Here is a 21,406-nt window from a genome sequence, read left to right as displayed (position 1 = left end):
CAACTCAAACTTACATGGACAGCCCATTTTGGACCAGGGAGCCAAGTGGAGACAGCGGAGGAAGGAGAGTCTCTACAATAAACGGTGCTGGGAAGCCTGCACAGCCACATGGAACACAACGAGAGTACACCATGATGTTACACCTGGCACACACACCACCTGAAATGGATTAAAGCCTTGAATGGCAGACTTGAAACCGTGAACCTTGTAGGAGAAGACCTAGGCAGAGTGCTCTTTGCCATCTGTCTGAGCCGCCTATTTGGAAGAAGCATGTCTGACTGGGCAAGGGCAACAAAGGAAACAAGAAACAAACGGGACCACATCAAATGCACACACTTCTGCCCACTCAAGGAAACCATCAACTGAATACTAAGACACCACAACAATTGGGAGAGGATGTTTGCAAACCACACATCGGACAAGGGGTGAAAAGCCCAAAGATACAATCAACTCGCACGTCTCCACAAGAAAAAAAACAAGCCAATGAAAACCTGGTCAAAAGATGGAAGCAGAGATTTCTCCGAAGAAGACAGAAAGAGGGCCAGTAGGTGCATGAAAACTTGTTCACCATCATGAAGTCTCAGGAAAATGCAAATCCAAACTGCAAGGCCATGGCAGCTCACTGTGGTCAGCATGGCTAGAAGGAAGCAGACAGGAAATAACAAGAGTCAGAGAGGAGGTGGAGAGAAGGGAAGCCTCCTGCACTGCTGGTGGGAGTGTAACCCGGTGCAGCCACGATGCCAAAGGTGTGGAACTGCCTCAGAAGTTTAAGTATCCATGTCCCGTATGACCCAGCTATTAATCTGCCGCTTGCTTATCCAAAACAGTCAGAAAGACTACCGCATAAAGACATGTGCATGGCTGTGTTCACCACAGTCTTACTCCGGATATCCAAGACTTGGAAAGCACCCTGGTGTCCAGCAAGGGATGATTGGAGAAGGAAGATGGTCTATAGCCACACAATGGTATACCACTCAGCCGGAACAAATGATGCAATCCAGCCATTTGTGACCACCAGAATGGCTGTGAGGGTTTTAGGGGAAGTGTAACAAGCCCCAGGGAGAAATTCAAATACCATAGAATCTCACTTACAAGGAGAAGAAAAAGCAAGCACTAACCAACAGGTGGCACTGAACATTTGTATGCGGGCTCCCAGAGGCAAAGAGGGGCGGTGACGGAGGGTGAAAGAGAAGATTAGGCACAAGTGTGTGGTGAGGGCCTGTGATTAGTCTTACACTGGTGAAGATGATGTAAGCTACACAGAAGTCTAAAGCAATGAGGACGTGAATCTGGAAGTTATAGTACGTTCTAATGCAGGGTCATGGCTATAAATTCACCTCAAATCAAAAATCCAAAAAGGGGTCCAGAATGATGTCATAAAGCTTTGGGGGCGGAAAGAGTTTACAGAAGGTGAACTTCCAAGGATGGAAAATCACCTCCAAATGCTTACAGATGCTACAGAAAGGCAGACCATTCCAAATAGGTGAAGAGGAATACTACGAAGAGAACATGATCAGTCCTAAACCCATGAACGAACGGAAAATGTTACCGTCCATGATGTTATTACTAATCACCTTCACGAATAATCCAAACAGGCCCACGTCTTCCCAAGTTCAGGCAAAAGGTTGGTCCAAAAGTACAATTCAGGGCCGGCCCTGTGGTGGAGCAGGTAAGTGCCCACATTCCGCTTGGGCGGCCCGGGCCTCACTGTTTCACATTACGAGTGCATATCACATTAGTAGTGTTAGGAAATATAGATTTCATGGTATGGTGCGGGCAGAGATCACAAATAAGCAGCAATTGTGAGGATACGTTATCAATACGCACAAGAAAAGGAACCATAAGAATATTACAATCTATGGAAGTATCTGGTACACTTCCCAAAGGCAGAAGGAAGGAAAACTTGTGACCTGCCAAGGTGGAATTGGCAGAGTGCCACGAGATGACACCATCATTGTGCATCAGAACATTCCCTGGGCAACTTCAACTTGTGAGGGAGTCCAGGACTTTTTCTGGGTAAGGTCCACCCATTTTGCCATCTACCCAAGATATAAGAGATAAAACCCAGGATAATCTTACAGGAGTGAAACCAGTGTCTAGAGAGAATGTAGGAGCCCTTTCGAAGTTCAAGGAGAAAGATAGAAACTGACAACAATTGCAGAAAAAGGAAAACTATCCTACCTAGACAGGGTGAGGAGTCAGACTGGTCTGAGATGGCTGTGAAACTCTGTGTGCACGGAGGTTGTCAGGACAACTTCGAATTTTGAGGTCGCTTATGACATCACGGTGAACATGTCCCCCAGGGTGGCCGCATGGTTACAGTCTGAGGATTGGCCTAGGCTAGGCTATTAAAGGGACAGACACCCAGAAACAGGTTTGGCAAACAGAAAGCAGGCACAGAAACTAGAAGAGATAAAACAGAGTCTGATGCAAGGGATAAGAAAGGAACCCTAGGCCACAAGTGAGAATAGAGGGACAGGCACGGAGAGGAGAACATTGTCATCTATTCAAGTCTATGGGGAGGTCATGCTGATTCAAGCTTGCAACTTCATTGGAAACAAGTGGCCGGACTTGGCGTTCATCACACCTACAGTGCCCTTGTGCCTTAAGCATAATGCAAAGTCAAGAAAGATGTCTTGAGGACATTGAAGAGAAGAATCGATGCCTCCTTTCCAAGGCCCATAGCATTCTTTGAAGGTCAGTCTCTTTTTCCGAAGCTCTGGTGTCACGTGGGCCCACTGGGCACATGGTAATGTGTCCCAAGAGATGTCTTGGAAGCCTTGAAGGAATGGAGCCCTGTCACGCTTGGGGTATGTCTCTTTGTTTGGAAGTGCTCTACAAGGGTGCTGAAAAGCACCCTCTTCCACAGGGCTTCGTTCCTTCGTGAAGGCTGCCCTCCCAGGCTAGTGTGCTCTGTTTGCCTCCATCGAAATTCTCTCCCCCTACCTCTTGCCGTAGAAGGATTATTGATTATGTGTTTTGACACCATATGTAAGGAAGTTGCACGAAAATTAGAACTTTACAGTTGTGTTTCAAGAAAAATAAACAGGCCAGGGTAGAGGATGTAGGGCAAACAAATGGCACACCCTATAAAAATTAAGTAAGCCCGTATCTGGACGGAATCTAGGGGAACGTTCAAGGATCAGGGGTCAAGTTCGAAACTTCCCAAATCCGGAAAAGAGACAGAAAAATATCTTTCCTGGAGAGTGGAATTCATCCGATTTGTCTAAGTTGTCTTGGAAACATTGTGTCCGTGAAGGGGGTTGCCAGGACCACCTCGAATTTGGAGTTTCTGATCTCAGGATGTCAAACCAACCCACATGACCACGTGTTCTCAGTGCTTAGTTTGACCTAGGCTAGGGTAGCCAAGAGTCCTACAAGTGACCGGTGCAAATTCAAGGACAACAACCAAGAGTCACGAAAGCACTCACACCTCACCCTAGAGAACATACAGCGATTAACGAAATACAAACTAATCCCTTGGAATGAAGGAGAACGGACTGATAAGCATGTCTAAGGGAGATAGCTGAGAAAGACCATGACGAGTATACTATGGAAAAGAAAAAGAGGACCCAGAAAATGGAAGGTGAACAGAAATCACACCTGAATTATCCACAATGAAAGATGATGTCCGTCTTTAGACAGACTCTGCTGGAACGTTTGAAAGTCAGAGAAATTCACAAGCCAAAAAACGGCAGCGAAGGTCAAGCATGGGCTAACTGGGAAGGGTGAGTTATGAGACTGCTCCAAGCAGGCTCTGAAACCTGTATCCAGGAAGCATGCTGGACCTCAGAGACACAATTATGACAAATCCTCTGACATCACAATGGACCCGAAAAACAACCTAGCCTCATCTACACAGTGCTAGAGTTGGGCTCACTAGTATATTTAACTCCCATTGCACTCAACTGCACGTTGCCACTGAACATGTAAGTGGCCGGCCGGTGGTGCAGTGGTGAGGTCCGCACCTTCTGGGTCTGTGGCCCAGTATGGGCTGGGTGGAATCCTCGGTTTGGGCCTCCTCACCACTGCTTCAGTTGTTCTGGTGCAGGCGTCCGAGGTAGAGTAGAGGCAGATGGGAAGGGACGTTGGACAGGGCCAGACTTCCACAGCAAATACAGGAGCATTGCCAGCAGATGTGAGCACAGCAATGCACTTGTGCCAAAACAAAACCAATTAAAAGTTGCAAAGAACAGAAAAACTGAAGCTAAGGAAAAAAAAAACAAAAAAACAGGAGCTTGCCATTACGAAGAATAGGATCTCTGTGAATAACCTTAGCAAAACAGGTGAATTCTATGTTAATTCAAAAACTAGCAAACCTTTGGGGAAAGAAACTCAAGAAGACACAAGAAAAAAAAAGATATCGAGGGATCGAGGAATGGAAGGATTAACACACTTGAAAGGTTCATACCGCAGTAAGGAATCTCTGGATTCCATGCAATCCCAGTCAAAGTTGCAGCAGTATTTGCCACAGAGAAGAAGAGAGAATCCTAAAGTTTCTAGCCAGCAACACGAGACCCTGACTAGGCAAAGGAATCCTCAGGAAAACGAACAAAGCAGCACGTGTCACAATTTCTGATTTCAACATAGAGGACGAAGCGCTAGGTACCGAAACGGCACAGTCTGGGCCCCAAAACAGGCATGAAGACCCATGCAAAACAATTGAGAGCCCAGAGCCCAACTCAAACTTACATGGACAGCCCATTTTGGACCAGGGAGCCAAGTGGAGACAGCGGAGGAAGGAGAGTCTCTACAATAAACGGTGCTGGGAAGCCTGCACAGCCACGTGGAACACAACGAGAGTACACCATGATGTTACACCTGGCACACACACCACCTGAAATGGATTAAAGCCTTGAATGGCAGACTTGAAACCGTGAACCTTGTAGGAGAAGACCTAGGCAGAGTGCTCTTTGCCATCTGTCTGAGCCGCCTATTTGGAAGAAGCATGTCTGACTGGGCAAGGGCAACAAAGGAAACAAGAAACAAACGGGACCACATCAAATGCACACACTTCTGCCCACTCAAGGAAACCATCAACTGAATACTAAGACACCACAACAATTGGGAGAGGATGTTTGCAAACCACACATCGGACAAGGGGTGAAAAGCCCAAAGATACAATCAACTCGCACGTCTCCACAAGAAAAAAAACAAGCCAATGAAAACCTGGTCAAAAGATGGAAGCAGAGATTTCTCCGAAGAAGACAGAAAGAGGGCCAGTAGGTGCATGAAAACTTGTTCACCATCATGAAGTCTCAGGAAAATGCAAATCCAAACTGCAAGGCCATGGCAGCTCACTGTGGTCAGCATGGCTAGAAGGAAGCAGACAGGAAATAACAAGAGTCAGAGAGGAGGTGGAGAGAAGGGAAGCCTCCTGCACTGCTGGTGGGAGTGTAACCCGGTGCAGCCACGATGCCAAAGGTGTGGAACTGCCTCAGAAGTTTAAGTATCCATGTCCCGTATGACCCAGCTATTAATCTGCCGCTTGCTTATCCAAAACAGTCAGAAAGACTACCGCATAAAGACATGTGCATGGCTGTGTTCACCACAGTCTTACTCCGGATATCCAAGACTTGGAAAGCACCCTGGTGTCCAGCAAGGGATGATTGGAGAAGGAAGATGGTCTATAGCCACACAATGGTATACCACTCAGCCGGAACAAATGATGCAATCCAGCCATTTGTGACCACCAGAATGGCTGTGAGGGTTTTAGGGGAAGTGTAACAAGCCCCAGGGAGAAATTCAAATACCATAGAATCTCACTTACAAGGAGAAGAAAAAGCAAGCACTAACCAACAGGTGGCACTGAACATTTGTATGCGGGCTCCCAGAGGCAAAGAGGGGCGGTGACGGAGGGTGAAAGAGAAGATTAGGCACAAGTGTGTGGTGAGGGCCTGTGATTAGTCTTACACTGGTGAAGATGATGTAAGCTACACAGAAGTCTAAAGCAATGAGGACGTGAATCTGGAAGTTATAGTACGTTCTAATGCAGGGTCATGGCTATAAATTCACCTCAAATCAAAAATCCAAAAAGGGGTCCAGAATGATGTCATAAAGCTTTGGGGGCGGAAAGAGTTTACAGAAGGTGAACTTCCAAGGATGGAAAATCACCTCCAAATGCTTACAGATGCTACAGAAAGGCAGACCATTCCAAATAGGTGAAGAGGAATACTACGAAGAGAACATGATCAGTCCTAAACCCATGAACGAACGGAAAATGTTACCGTCCATGATGTTATTACTAATCACCTTCACGAATAATCCAAACAGGCCCACGTCTTCCCAAGTTCAGGCAAAAGGTTGGTCCAAAAGTACAATTCAGGGCCGGCCCTGTGGTGGAGCAGGTAAGTGCCCACATTCCGCTTGGGCGGCCCGGGCCTCACTGTTTCACATTACGAGTGCATATCACATTAGTAGTGTTAGGAAATATAGATTTCATGGTATGGTGCGGGCAGAGATCACAAATAAGCAGCAATTGTGAGGATACGTTATCAATACGCACAAGAAAAGGAACCATAAGAATATTACAATCTATGGAAGTATCTGGTACACTTCCCAAAGGCAGAAGGAAGGAAAACTTGTGACCTGCCAAGGTGGAATTGGCAGAGTGCCACGAGATGACACCATCATTGTGCATCAGAACATTCCCTGGGCAACTTCAACTTGTGAGGGAGTCCAGGACTTTTTCTGGGTAAGGTCCACCCATTTTGCCATCTACCCAAGATATAAGAGATAAAACCCAGGATAATCTTACAGGAGTGAAACCAGTGTCTAGAGAGAATGTAGGAGCCCTTTCGAAGTTCAAGGAGAAAGATAGAAACTGACAACAATTGCAGAAAAAGGAAAACTATCCTACCTAGACAGGGTGAGGAGTCAGACTGGTCTGAGATGGCTGTGAAACTCTGTGTGCACGGAGGTTGTCAGGACAACTTCGAATTTTGAGGTCGCTTATGACATCACGGTGAACATGTCCCCCAGGGTGGCCGCATGGTTACAGTCTGAGGATTGGCCTAGGCTAGGCTATTAAAGGGACAGACACCCAGAAACAGGTTTGGCAAACAGAAAGCAGGCACAGAAACTAGAAGAGATAAAACAGAGTCTGATGCAAGGGATAAGAAAGGAACCCTAGGCCACAAGTGAGAATAGAGGGACAGGCACGGAGAGGAGAACATTGTCATCTATTCAAGTCTATGGGGAGGTCATGCTGATTCAAGCTTGCAACTTCATTGGAAACAAGTGGCCGGACTTGGCGTTCATCACACCTACAGTGCCCTTGTGCCTTAAGCATAATGCAAAGTCAAGAAAGATGTCTTGAGGACATTGAAGAGAAGAATCGATGCCTCCTTTCCAAGGCCCATAGCATTCTTTGAAGGTCAGTCTCTTTTTCCGAAGCTCTGGTGTCACGTGGGCCCACTGGGCACATGGTAATGTGTCCCAAGAGATGTCTTGGAAGCCTTGAAGGAATGGAGCCCTGTCACGCTTGGGGTATGTCTCTTTGTTTGGAAGTGCTCTACAAGGGTGCTGAAAAGCACCCTCTTCCACAGGGCTTCGTTCCTTCGTGAAGGCTGCCCTCCCAGGCTAGTGTGCTCTGTTTGCCTCCATCGAAATTCTCTCCCCCTACCTCTTGCCGTAGAAGGATTATTGATTATGTGTTTTGACACCATATGTAAGGAAGTTGCACGAAAATTAGAACTTTACAGTTGTGTTTCAAGAAAAATAAACAGGCCAGGGTAGAGGATGTAGGGCAAACAAATGGCACACCCTATAAAAATTAAGTAAGCCCGTATCTGGACGGAATCTAGGGGAACGTTCAAGGATCAGGGGTCAAGTTCGAAACTTCCCAAATCCGGAAAAGAGACAGAAAAATATCTTTCCTGGAGAGTGGAATTCATCCGATTTGTCTAAGTTGTCTTGGAAACATTGTGTCCGTGAAGGGGGTTGCCAGGACCACCTCGAATTTGGAGTTTCTGATCTCAGGATGTCAAACCAACCCACATGACCACGTGTTCTCAGTGCTTAGTTTGACCTAGGCTAGGGTAGCCAAGAGTCCTACAAGTGACCGGTGCAAATTCAAGGACAACAACCAAGAGTCACGAAAGCACTCACACCTCACCCTAGAGAACATACAGCGATTAACGAAATACAAACTAATCCCTTGGAATGAAGGAGAACGGACTGATAAGCATGTCTAAGGGAGATAGCTGAGAAAGACCATGACGAGTATACTATGGAAAAGAAAAAGAGGACCCAGAAAATGGAAGGTGAACAGAAATCACACCTGAATTATCCACAATGAAAGATGATGTCCGTCTTTAGACAGACTCTGCTGGAACGTTTGAAAGTCAGAGAAATTCACAAGCCAAAAAACGGCAGCGAAGGTCAAGCATGGGCTAACTGGGAAGGGTGAGTTATGAGACTGCTCCAAGCAGGCTCTGAAACCTGTATCCAGGAAGCATGCTGGACCTCAGAGACACAATTATGACAAATCCTCTGACATCACAATGGACCCGAAAAACAACCTAGCCTCATCTACACAGTGCTAGAGTTGGGCTCACTAGTATATTTAACTCCCATTGCACTCAACTGCACGTTGCCACTGAACATGTAAGTGGCCGGCCGGTGGTGCAGTGGTGAGGTCCGCACCTTCTGGGTCTGTGGCCCAGTATGGGCTGGGTGGAATCCTCGGTTTGGGCCTCCTCACCACTGCTTCAGTTGTTCTGGTGCAGGCGTCCGAGGTAGAGTAGAGGCAGATGGGAAGGGACGTTGGACAGGGCCAGACTTCCACAGCAAATACAGGAGCATTGCCAGCAGATGTGAGCACAGCAATGCACTTGTGCCAAAACAAAACCAATTAAAAGTTGCAAAGAACAGAAAAACTGAAGCTAAGGAAAAAAAAAACAAAAAAACAGGAGCTTGCCATTACGAAGAATAGGATCTCTGTGAATAACCTTAGCAAAACAGGTGAATTCTATGTTAATTCAAAAACTAGCAAACCTTTGGGGAAAGAAACTCAAGAAGACACAAGAAAAAAAAAGATATCGAGGGATCGAGGAATGGAAGGATTAACACACTTGAAAGGTTCATACCGCAGTAAGGAATCTCTGGATTCCATGCAATCCCAGTCAAAGTTGCAGCAGTATTTGCCACAGAGAAGAAGAGAGAATCCTAAAGTTTCTAGCCAGCAACACGAGACCCTGACTAGGCAAAGGAATCCTCAGGAAAACGAACAAAGCAGCACGTGTCACAATTTCTGATTTCAACATAGAGGACGAAGCGCTAGGTACCGAAACGGCACAGTCTGGGCCCCAAAACAGGCATGAAGACCCATGCAAAACAATTGAGAGCCCAGAGCCCAACTCAAACTTACATGGACAGCCCATTTTGGACCAGGGAGCCAAGTGGAGACAGCGGAGGAAGGAGAGTCTCTACAATAAACGGTGCTGGGAAGCCTGCACAGCCACGTGGAACACAACGAGAGTACACCATGATGTTACACCTGGCACACACACCACCTGAAATGGATTAAAGCCTTGAATGGCAGACTTGAAACCGTGAACCTTGTAGGAGAAGACCTAGGCAGAGTGCTCTTTGCCATCTGTCTGAGCCGCCTATTTGGAAGAAGCATGTCTGACTGGGCAAGGGCAACAAAGGAAACAAGAAACAAACGGGACCACATCAAATGCACACACTTCTGCCCACTCAAGGAAACCATCAACTGAATACTAAGACACCACAACAATTGGGAGAGGATGTTTGCAAACCACACATCGGACAAGGGGTGAAAAGCCCAAAGATACAATCAACTCGCACGTCTCCACAAGAAAAAAAACAAGCCAATGAAAACCTGGTCAAAAGATGGAAGCAGAGATTTCTCCGAAGAAGACAGAAAGAGGGCCAGTAGGTGCATGAAAACTTGTTCACCATCATGAAGTCTCAGGAAAATGCAAATCCAAACTGCAAGGCCATGGCAGCTCACTGTGGTCAGCATGGCTAGAAGGAAGCAGACAGGAAATAACAAGAGTCAGAGAGGAGGTGGAGAGAAGGGAAGCCTCCTGCACTGCTGGTGGGAGTGTAACCCGGTGCAGCCACGATGCCAAAGGTGTGGAACTGCCTCAGAAGTTTAAGTATCCATGTCCCGTATGACCCAGCTATTAATCTGCCGCTTGCTTATCCAAAACAGTCAGAAAGACTACCGCATAAAGACATGTGCATGGCTGTGTTCACCACAGTCTTACTCCGGATATCCAAGACTTGGAAAGCACCCTGGTGTCCAGCAAGGGATGATTGGAGAAGGAAGATGGTCTATAGCCACACAATGGTATACCACTCAGCCGGAACAAATGATGCAATCCAGCCATTTGTGACCACCAGAATGGCTGTGAGGGTTTTAGGGGAAGTGTAACAAGCCCCAGGGAGAAATTCAAATACCATAGAATCTCACTTACAAGGAGAAGAAAAAGCAAGCACTAACCAACAGGTGGCACTGAACATTTGTATGCGGGCTCCCAGAGGCAAAGAGGGGCGGTGACGGAGGGTGAAAGAGAAGATTAGGCACAAGTGTGTGGTGAGGGCCTGTGATTAGTCTTACACTGGTGAAGATGATGTAAGCTACACAGAAGTCTAAAGCAATGAGGACGTGAATCTGGAAGTTATAGTACGTTCTAATGCAGGGTCATGGCTATAAATTCACCTCAAATCAAAAATCCAAAAAGGGGTCCAGAATGATGTCATAAAGCTTTGGGGGCGGAAAGAGTTTACAGAAGGTGAACTTCCAAGGATGGAAAATCACCTCCAAATGCTTACAGATGCTACAGAAAGGCAGACCATTCCAAATAGGTGAAGAGGAATACTACGAAGAGAACATGATCAGTCCTAAACCCATGAACGAACGGAAAATGTTACCGTCCATGATGTTATTACTAATCACCTTCACGAATAATCCAAACAGGCCCACGTCTTCCCAAGTTCAGGCAAAAGGTTGGTCCAAAAGTACAATTCAGGGCCGGCCCTGTGGTGGAGCAGGTAAGTGCCCACATTCCGCTTGGGCGGCCCGGGCCTCACTGTTTCACATTACGAGTGCATATCACATTAGTAGTGTTAGGAAATATAGATTTCATGGTATGGTGCGGGCAGAGATCATAAATAAGCAGCAATTGTGAGGATACGTTATCAATACGCACAAGAAAAGGAACCATAAGAATATTACAATCTATGGAAGTATCTGGTACACTTCCCAAAGGCAGAAGGAAGGAAAACTTGTGACCTGCCAAGGTGGAATTGGCAGAGTGCCACGAGATGACACCATCATTGTGCATCAGAACATTCCCTGGGCAACTTCAACTTGTGAGGGAGTCCAGGACTTTTTCTGGGTAAGGTCCACCCATTTTGCCATCTACCCAAGATATAAGAGATAAAACCCAGGATAATCTTACAGGAGTGAAACCAGTGTCTAGAGAGAATGTAGGAGCCCTTTCGAAGTTCAAGGAGAAAGATAGAAACTGACAACAATTGCAGAAAAAGGAAAACTATCCTACCTAGACAGGGTGAGGAGTCAGACTGGTCTGAGATGGCTGTGAAACTCTGTGTGCACGGAGGTTGTCAGGACAACTTCGAATTTTGAGGTCGCTTATGACATCACGGTGAACATGTCCCCCAGGGTGGCCGCATGGTTACAGTCTGAGGATTGGCCTAGGCTAGGCTATTAAAGGGACAGACACCCAGAAACAGGTTTGGCAAACAGAAAGCAGGCACAGAAACTAGAAGAGATAAAACAGAGTCTGATGCAAGGGATAAGAAAGGAACCCTAGGCCACAAGTGAGAATAGAGGGACAGGCACGGAGAGGAGAACATTGTCATCTATTCAAGTCTATGGGGAGGTCATGCTGATTCAAGCTTGCAACTTCATTGGAAACAAGTGGCCGGACTTGGCGTTCATCACACCTACAGTGCCCTTGTGCCTTAAGCATAATGCAAAGTCAAGAAAGATGTCTTGAGGACATTGAAGAGAAGAATCGATGCCTCCTTTCCAAGGCCCATAGCATTCTTTGCAGGTCAGTCTCTTTTTCCGAAGCTCTGGTGTCACGTGGGCCCACTGGGCACATGGTAATGTGTCCCAAGAGATGTCTTGGAAGCCTTGAAGGAATGGAGCCCTGTCACGCTTGGGGTATGTCTCTTTGTTTGGAAGTGCTCTACAAGGGTGCTGAAAAGCACCCTCTTCCACAGGGCTTCGTTCCTTCGTGAAGGCTGCCCTCCCAGGCTAGTGTGCTCTGTTTGCCTCCATCGAAATTCTCTCCCCCTACCTCTTGCCGTAGAAGGATTATTGATTATGTGTTTTGACACCATATGTAAGGAAGTTGCACGAAAATTAGAACTTTACAGTTGTGTTTCAAGAAAAATAAACAGGCCAGGGTAGAGGATGTAGGGCAAACAAATGGCACACCCTATAAAAATTAAGTAAGCCCGTATCTGGACGGAATCTAGGGGAACGTTCAAGGATCAGGGGTCAAGTTCGAAACTTCCCAAATCCGGAAAAGAGACAGAAAAATATCTTTCCTGGAGAGTGGAATTCATCCGATTTGTCTAAGTTGTCTTGGAAACATTGTGTCCGTGAAGGGGGTTGCCAGGACCACCTCGAATTTGGAGTTTCTGATCTCAGGATGTCAAACCAACCCACATGACCACGTGTTCTCAGTGCTTAGTTTGACCTTGGCTAGGGTAGCCAAGAGTCCTACAAGTGACCGGTGCAAATTCAAGGACAACAACCAAGAGTCACGAAAGCACTCACACCTCACCCTTGAGAACATACAGCGATTAAAGAAATACAAACTAATCCCTCGGAATGAAGGAGAACGGACTGATAAGCATGTCTAAGGGAGATAGCTGAGAAAGACCATGACGAGTATACTATGGAAAAGAAAAAGAGGACCCAGAAAATGGAAGGTGAACAGAAATCACACCTGAATTATCCACAATGAAAGATGATGTCCGTCTTTAGACAGACTCTGCTGGAACGTTTGAAAGTCAGAGAAATTCACAAGCCAAAAAACGGCAGCGAAGGTCAAGCATGGGCTAACTGGGAAGGGTGAGTTATGAGACTGCTCCAAGCAGGCTCTGAAACCTGTATCCAGGAAGCATGCTGGACCTCAGAGACACAATTATGACAAATCCTCTGACATCACAATGGACCCGAAAAACAACCTAGCCTCATCTACACAGTGCTAGAGTTGGGCTCACTAGTATATTTAACTCCCGTTGCACTCAACTGCACGTTGCCACTGAACATGTAAGTGGCCGGCCTGTGGTGCAGTGGTGAGGTCCGCACCTTCTGGGTCTGTGGCCCAGTATGGGCTGGGTGGAATCCTCGGTTTGGGCCTCCTCACCACTGCTTCAGTTGTTCTGGTGCAGGCGTCCGAGGTAGAGTAGAGGCAGATGGGAAGGGACGTTGGACAGGGCCAGACTTCCACAGCAAATACAGGAGCATTGCCAGCAGATGTGAGCACAGCAATGCACTTGTGCCAAAACAAAACCAATTAAAAGTTGCAAAGAACAGAAAAACTGAAGCTAAGGAAAAAAAAAAACAAAAAAACAGGAGCTTGCCATTACGAAGAATAGGATCTCTGTGAATAACCTTAGCAAAACAGGTGAATTCTATGTTAATTCAAAAACTAGCAAACCTTTGGGGAAAGAAACTCAAGAAGACACAAGAAAAAAAAAGATATCGAGGGATCGAGGAATGGAAGGATTAACACACTTGAAAGGTTCATACCGCAGTAAGGAATCTCTGGATTCCATGCAATCCCAGTCAAAGTTGCAGCAGTATTTGCCACAGAGAAGAAGAGAGAATCCTAAAGTTTCTAGCCAGCAACGCGAGACCCTGACTAGGCAAAGGAATCCTCAGGAAAACGAACAAAGCAGCACGTGTCACAATTTCTGATTTCAACATAGAGGACGAAGCGCGAGGTACCGAAACGGCACAGTCTGGGCCCCAAAACAGGCATGAAGACCCATGCAAAACAATTGAGAGCCCAGAGCCCAACTCAAACTTACATGGACAGCCCATTTTGGACCAGGGAGCCAAGTGGAGACAGCGGAGAAAGGAGAGTCTCTACAATAAACGGTGCTGGGAAGCCTGCACAGCCACATGGAACACAACGAGAGTACGCCATGATGTTACACCTGGCACACACACCACCTGAAGTGGATTAAAGCCTTGAATGGCAGACTTGAAACCGTGAACCTTGTAGGAGAAGACCTAGGCAGAGTGCTCTTTGCCATCTGTCTGAGCCGCCTATTTGGAAGAAGCATGTCTGACTGGGCAAGGGCAACAAAGGAAACAAGAAACAAACGGGACCACATCAAATGCACACACTTCTGCCCACTCAAGGAAACCATCAACTGAATACTAAGACACCACAACAATTGGGAGAGGATGTTTGCAAACCACACATCGGACAAGGGGTGAAAAGCCCAAAGATACAATCAACTCGCACGTCTCCACAAGAAAAAAAACAAGCCAATGAAAACCTGGTCAAAAGATGGAAGCAGAGATTTCTCCGAAGAAGACAGAAAGAGGGCCAGTAGGTGCATGAAAACTTGTTCACCATCATGAAGTCTCAGGAAAATGCAAATCCAAACTGCAAGGCCATGGCAGCTCACTGTGGTCAGCATGGCTAGAAGGAAGCAGACAGGAAATAACAAGAGTCAGAGAGGAGGTGGAGAGAAGGGAAGCCTCCTGCACTGCTGGTGGGAGTGTAACCCGGTGCAGCCACGATGCCAAAGGTGTGGAACTGCCTCAGAAGTTTAAGTATCCATGTCCCGTATGACCCAGCTATTAATCTGCCGCTTGCTTATCCAAAACAGTCAGAAAGACTACCGCATAAAGACATGTGCATGGCTGTGTTCACCACAGTCTTACTCCGGATATCCAAGACTTGGAAAGCACCCTGGTGTCCAGCAAGGGATGATTGGAGAAGGAAGATGGTCTATAGCCACACAATGGTATACCACTCAGCCGGAACAAATGATGCAATCCAGCCATTTGTGACCACCAGAATGGCTGTGAGGGTTTTAGGGGAAGTGTAACAAGCCCCAGGGAGAAATTCAAATACCATAGAATCTCACTTACAAGGAGAAGAAAAAGCAAGCACTAACCAACAGGTGGCACTGAACATTTGTATGCGGGCTCCCAGAGGCAAAGAGGGGCGGTGACGGAGGGTGAAAGAGAAGATTAGGCACAAGTGTGTGGTGAGGGCCTGTGATTAGTCTTACACTGGTGAAGATGATGTAAGCTACACAGAAGTCTAAAGCAATGAGGACGTGAATCTGGAAGTTATAGTACGTTCTAATGCAGGGTCATGGCTATAAATTCACCTCAAATCAAAAATCCAAAAAGGGGTCCAGAATGATGTCATAAAGCTTTGGGGGCGGAAAGAGTTTACGGAAGGTGAACTTCCAAGGATGGAAAATCACCTCCAAATGCTTACAGATGCTACAGAAAGGCAGACCATTCCAAATAGGTGAAGAGGAATACTACGAAGAGAACATGATCAGTCCTAAACCCATGAACGAACGGAAAATGTTACCGTCCATGATGTTATTACTAATCACCTTCACGAATAATCCAAACAGGCCCACGTCTTCCCAAGTTCAGGCAAAAGGTTGGTCCAAAAGTACAATTCAGGGCCGGCCCTGTGGTGGAGCAGGTAAGTGCCCACATTCCGCTTGGGCGGCCCGGGCCTCACTGTTTCACATTACGAGTGCATATCACATTAGTAGTGTTAGGAAATATAGATTTCATGGTATGGTGCGGGCAGAGATCATAAATAAGCAGCAATTGTGAGGATACGTTATCAATACGCACAAGAAAAGGAACCATAAGAATATTACAATCTATGGAAGTATCTGGTACACTTCCCAAAGGCAGAAGGAAGGAAAACTTGTGACCTGCCAAGGTGGAATTGGCAGAGTGCCACGAGATGACACCATCATTGTGCATCAGAACATTCCCTGGGCAACTTCAACTTGTGAGGGAGTCCAGGACTTTTTCTGGGTAAGGTCCACCCATTTTGCCATCTACCCAAGATATAAGAGATAAAACCCAGGATAATCTTACAGGAGTGACACCAGTGTCTAGAGAGAATGTAGGAGCCCTTTCGAAGTTCAAGGAGAAAGATAGAAACTGACAACAATTGCAGAAAAAGGAAAACTATCCTACCTAGACAGGGTGAGGAGTCAGACTGGTCTGAGATGGCTGTGAAACTCTGTGTGCACGGAGGTTGTCAGGACAACTTCGAATTTTGAGGTCGCTTATGACATCACGGTGAACATGTCCCCCAGGGTGGCCGCATGGTTACAGTCTGAGGATTGGCCTAGGCTAGGCTATTAAAGGGACAGACACCCAGAAACAGGTTTGGCAAACAGAAAGCAGGCACAGAAACTAGAAGAGATAAAACAGAGTCTGATGCAAGGGATAAGAAAGGAACCCTAGGCCACAAGTGAGAATAGAGGGACAGGCACGGAGAGGAGAACATTGTCATCTATTCAAGTCTATGGGGAGGTCATGCTGATTCAAGCTTGCAACTTCATTGGAAACAAGTGGCCGGACTTGGCGTTCATCACACCTACAGTGCCCTTGTGCCTTAAGCATAATGCAAAGTCAAGAAAGATGTCTTGAGGACATTGAAGAGAAGAATCGATGCCTCCTTTCCAAGGCCCATAGCATTCTTTGCAGGTCAGTCTCTTTTTCCGAAGCTCTGGTGTCACGTGGGCCCACTGGGCACATGGTAATGTGTCCCAAGAGATGTCTTGGAAGCCTTGAAGGAATGGAGCCCTGTCACGCTTGGGGTATGTCTCTTTGTTTGGAAGTGCTCTACAAGGGTGCTGAAAAGCACCCTCTTCCACAGGGCTTCGTTCCTTCGTGAAGGCTGCCCTCCCAGGCTAGTGTGCTCTGTTTGCCTCCATCGAAATTCTCTCCCCCTACCTCTTGCCGTAGAAGGATTATTGATTATGTGTTTTGACACCATATGTAAGGAAGTTGCACGAAAATTAGAACTTTACAGTTGTGTTTCAAGAAAAATAAACAGGCCAGGGTAGAGGATGTAGGGCAAACAAATGGCACACCCTATAAAAATTAAGTAAGCCCGTATCTGGACGGAATCTAGGGGAACGTTCAAGGATCAGGGGTCAAGTTCGAAACTTCCCAAATCCGGAAAAGAGACAGAAAAATATCTTTCCTGGAGAGTGGAATTCATCCGATTTGTCTAAGTTGTCTTGGAAACATTGTGTCCGTGAAGGGGGTTGCCAGGACCACCTCGAATTTGGAGTTTCTGATCTCAGGATGTCAAACCAACCCACATGACCACGTGTTCTCAGTGCTTAGTTTGACCTAGGCTAGGGTAGCCAAGAGTCCTACAAGTGACCGGTGCAAATTCAAGGACAACAACCAAGAGTCACGAAAGCACTCACACCTCACCCTAGAGAACATACAGCGATTAACGAAATACAAACTAATCCCTCGGAATGAAGGAGAACGGACTGATAAGCATGTCTAAGGGAGATAGCTGAGAAAGACCATGACGAGTATACTATGGAAAAGAAAAAGAGGACCCAGAAAATGGAAGGTGAACAGAAATCACACCTGAATTATCCACAATGAAAGATGATGTCCGTCTTTAGACAGACTCTGCTGGAACGTTTGAAAGTCAGAGAAATTCACAAGCCAAAAAACGGCAGCGAAGGTCAAGCATGGGCTAACTGGGAAGGGTGAGTTATGAGACTGCTCCAAGCAGGCTCTGAAACCTGTATCCAGGAAGCATGCTGGACCTCAGAGACACAATTATGACAAATCCTCTGACATCACAATGGACCCGAAAAACAACCTAGCCTCATCTACACAGTGCTAGAGTTGGGCTCACTAGTATATTTAACTCCCGTTGCACTCAACTGCACGTTGCCACTGAACATGTAAGTGGCCGGCCTGTGGTGCAGTGGTGAGGTCCGCACCTTCTGGGTCTGTGGCCCAGTATGGGCTGGGTGGAATCCTCGGTTTGGGCCTCCTCACCACTGCTTCAGTTGTTCTGGTGCAGGCGTCCGAGGTAGAGTAGAGGCAGATGGGAAGGGACGTTGGACAGGGCCAGACTTCCACAGCAAATACAGGAGCATTGCCAGCAGATGTGAGCACAGCAATGCACTTGTGCCAAAACAAAACCAATTAAAAGTTGCAAAGAACAGAAAAACTGAAGCTAAGGAAAAAAAAAAACAAAAAAACAGGAGCTTGCCATTACGAAGAATAGGATCTCTGTGAATAACCTTAGCAAAACAGGTGAATTCTATGTTAATTCAAAAACTAGCAAACCTTTGGGGAAAGAAACTCAAGAAGACACAAGAAAAAAAAAGATATCGAGGGATCGAGGAATGGAAGGATTAACACACTTGAAAGGTTCATACCGCAGTAAGGAATCTCTGGATTCCATGCAATCCCAGTCAAAGTTGCAGCAGTATTTGCCACAGAGAAGAAGAGAGAATCCTAAAGTTTCTAGCCAGCAACGCGAGACCCTGACTAGGCAAAGGAATCCTCAGGAAAACGAACAAAGCAGCACGTGTCACAATTTCTGATTTCAACATAGAGGACGAAGCGCGAGGTACCGAAACGGCACAGTCTGGGCCCCAAAACAGGCATGAAGACCCATGCAAAACAATTGAGAGCCCAGAGCCCAACTCAAACTTACATGGACAGCCCATTTTGGACCAGGGAGCCAAGTGGAGACAGCGGAGAAAGGAGAGTCTCTACAATAAACGGTGCTGGGAAGCCTGCACAGCCACATGGAACACAACGAGAGTACGCCATGATGTTACACCTGGCACACACACCACCTGAAGTGGATTAAAGCCTTGAATGGCAGACTTGAAACCGTGAACCTTGTAGGAGAAGACCTAGGCAGAGTGCTCTTTGCCATCTGTCTGAGCCGCCTATTTGGAAGAAGCATGTCTGACTGGGCAAGGGCAACAAAGGAAACAAGAAACAAACGGGACCACATCAAATGCACACACTTCTGCCCACTCAAGGAAACCATCAACTGAATACTAAGACACCACAACAATTGGGAGAGGATGTTTGCAAACCACACATCGGACAAGGGGTGAAAAGCCCAAAGATACAATCAACTCGCACGTCTCCACAAGAAAAAAAACAAGCCAATGAAAACCTGGTCAAAAGATGGAAGCAGAGATTTCTCCGAAGAAGACAGAAAGAGGGCCAGTAGGTGCATGAAAACTTGTTCACCATCATGAAGTCTCAGGAAAATGCAAATCCAAACTGCAAGGCCATGGCAGCTCACTGTGGTCAGCATGGCTAGAAGGAAGCAGACAGGAAATAACAAGAGTCAGAGAGGAGGTGGAGAGAAGGGAAGCCTCCTGCACTGCTGGTGGGAGTGTAACCCGGTGCAGCCACGATGCCAAAGGTGTGGAACTGCCTCAGAAGTTTAAGTATCCATGTCCCGTATGACCCAGCTATTAATCTGCCGCTTGCTTATCCAAAACAGTCAGAAAGACTACCGCATAAAGACATGTGCATGGCTGTGTTCACCACAGTCTTACTCCGGATATCCAAGACTTGGAAAGCACCCTGGTGTCCAGCAAGGGATGATTGGAGAAGGAAGATGGTCTATAGCCACACAATGGTATACCACTCAGCCGGAACAAATGATGCAATCCAGCCATTTGTGACCACCAGAATGGCTGTGAGGGTTTTAGGGGAAGTGTAACAAGCCCCAGGGAGAAATTCAAATACCATAGAATCTCACTTACAAGGAGAAGAAAAAGCAAGCACTAACCAACAGGTGGCACTGAACATTTGTATGCGGGCTCCCAGAGGCAAAGAGGGGCGGTGACGGAGGGTGAAAGAGAAGATTAGGCACAAGTGTGTGGTGAGGGCCTGTGATTAGTCTTACACTGGTGAAGATGATGTAAGCTACACAGAAGTCTAAAGCAATGAGGACGTGAATCTGGAAGTTATAGTACGTTCTAATGCAGGGTCATGGCTATAAATTCACCTCAAATCAAAAATCCAAAAAGGGGTCCAGAATGATGTCATAAAGCTTTGGGGGCGGAAAGAGTTTACGGAAGGTGAACTTCCAAGGATGGAAAATCACCTCCAAATGCTTACAGATGCTACAGAAAGGCAGACCATTCCAAATAGGTGAAGAGGAATACTACGAAGAGAACATGATCAGTCCTAAACCCATGAACGAACGGAAAATGTTACCGTCCATGATGTTATTACTAATCACCTTCACGAATAATCCAAACAGGCCCACGTCTTCCCAAGTTCAGGCAAAAGGTTGGTCCAAAAGTACAATTCAGGGCCGGCCCTGTGGTGGAGCAGGTAAGTGCCCACATTCCGCTTGGGCGGCCCGGGCCTCACTGTTTCACATTACGAGTGCATATCACATTAGTAGTGTTAGGAAATATAGATTTCATGGTATGGTGCGGGCAGAGATCATAAATAAGCAGCAATTGTGAGGATACGCTATCAATACGCACAAGAAAAGGAACCATAAGAATATTACAATCTATGGAAGTATCTGGTACACTTCCCAAAGGCAGAAGGAAGGAAAACTTGTGACCTGCCAAGGTGGAATTGGCAGAGTGCCACGAGATGACACCATCATTGTGCATCAGAACATTCCCTGGGCAACTTCAACTTGTGAGGGAGTCCAGGACTTTTTCTGGGTAAGGTCCACCCATTTTGCCATCTACCCAAGATATAAGAGATAAAACCCAGGATAATCTTACAGGAGTGACACCAGTGTCTAGAGAGAATGTAGGAGCCCTTTCGAAGTTCAAGGAGAAAGATAGAAACTGACAACAATTGCAGAAAAAGGAAAACTATCCTACCTAGACAGGGTGAGGAGTCAGACTGGTCTGAGATGGCTGTGAAACTCTGTGTGCACGGAGGTTGTCAGGACAACTTCGAATTTTGAGGTCGCTTATGACATCACGGTGAACATGTCCCCCAGGGTGGCCGCATGGTTACAGTCTGAGGATTGGCCTAGGCTAGGCTATTAAAGGGACAGACACCCAGAAACAGGTTTGGCAAACAGAAAGCAGGCACAGAAACTAGAAGAGATAAAACAGAGTCTGATGCAAGGGATAAGAAAGGAACCCTAGGCCACAAGTGAGAATAGAGGGACAGGCACGGAGAGGAGAACATTGTCATCTATTCAAGTCTATGGGGAGGTCATGCTGATTCAAGCTTGCAACTTCATTGGAAACAAGTGGCCGGACTTGGCGTTCATCACACCTACAGTGCCCTTGTGCCTTAAGCATAATGCAAAGTCAAGAAAGATGTCTTGAGGACATTGAAGAGAAGAATCGATGCCTCCTTTCCAAGGCCCATAGCATTCTT

Source organism: Equus asinus, chromosome 29, assembly GCF_041296235.1.
Source record: "Equus asinus isolate D_3611 breed Donkey chromosome 29, EquAss-T2T_v2, whole genome shotgun sequence".
NCBI lineage: Eukaryota > Metazoa > Chordata > Mammalia > Perissodactyla > Equidae > Equus > Equus asinus.
Note: the sequence above shows the minus strand (reverse complement) of the source record.